Below are 1,311 nucleotides of genomic sequence, written 5' to 3'. Positions count from 1 at the left end.
TCCTGGGTTCAATTCCAACCGGGGCCTTTGTTCCTTAACTTTTTCCATGTCAGTAACCAAGCTCATCCACTATGCAAGGTGGTTTTCCCTGTAAGTAGTTAGAGTAAATGCAAATATCACATATAGGTTGCTTTTAAAACAGATTAGTAACTTGTTAAAAAAAAGGCATGGATTTAGGCAATAGATCAGAAGACCTGCAGTGCTGCAAAACCAACATAAGAGAGCAGATTATCCTGTGATTCTTGATCTCAAAACTTGTAGGCAAACTCATAATCTAAAATCCAAATAAATTGATTAACGGATACATAGTTGACTGAATTGCTGAACACAGTAAACCAGTTTTTTGAGTATCAGTGTATCTGAGTGCAGACAAAAAGTTTTGAGGTGAGAACCTATTTGCATTCAACCCCAGGGGCCTCATTTAAAATGCACTGCGTAGGAGTCATACTAAAAGTGCACGTACATTAGGGTGACCATATTTTGATTTTCAAAAAAGAGGACACTCGGCCCGGCCACGAGATAGCCTACTTAAATGATACTCGCAGTTTACTCAAAGATTCCTTATAATTTTAATATATGTAAAGTTTGTATGTATGGATAGAATATTCAGTTATATTACAAAATAATATCTCTCAAAGACAGAAATTCAGATAGGCTTCTCAGAGGTTATTCAACTTTCTTTATTATTTCTAAAATAATAATCCTTTTCAAGTTTCAAATATAAAAATAAATACATATGAATGTAAAATAAATGTAAAATATCTGGAATGAAATAATGATTGAAATAATGCCTCTTCTGTATTACAAAAATCAACTTGTATAATAATAGCTCTCTTTACAAGGACAAATAGATAAATAATATGTAATAACATATAAATAATAAATAATATGAAAACATAATGTTCTAAATAATACCTCTTCTGTATTAGAAAATCAAACTTGAACTTGAACTATATCTCACTAGCTTTTCAGTGTAATGTAAATAATATAACAGTTATTACTTGAACAAACAAAAAAATTTCTGAACTAAAATCTTGAGTTATCTTCTTCATCCTTGTTTTCTTCAGGATCTTTAGTTCTTGTCTTCATCCTGGTTTTCTTCTTCATCCTCCTTGTCTGCCCATCCATATTTAGCTGTAGAGCTGATCTTTCCCAGCAGTTTTCGGTTGCTCAACATGTAAGCATGAAAGTCTTTGCAAGAATAGTCCTTGAAATTGTATTGCACAAATAGAATCCCCTTCAGCGATGCAACAGAGAGCTGGTTCCTCTCCTTTGTCCACTGGCTCTGCATCAGTGAGAAAACCCTCTCAA

Source organism: Cololabis saira, chromosome 6 (genome assembly GCF_033807715.1).
Source record: "Cololabis saira isolate AMF1-May2022 chromosome 6, fColSai1.1, whole genome shotgun sequence".
In the NCBI taxonomy this organism is placed as follows: Eukaryota; Metazoa; Chordata; class Actinopteri; order Beloniformes; family Belonidae; genus Cololabis; species Cololabis saira.
This window is presented reverse-complemented; position numbering follows the sequence as displayed.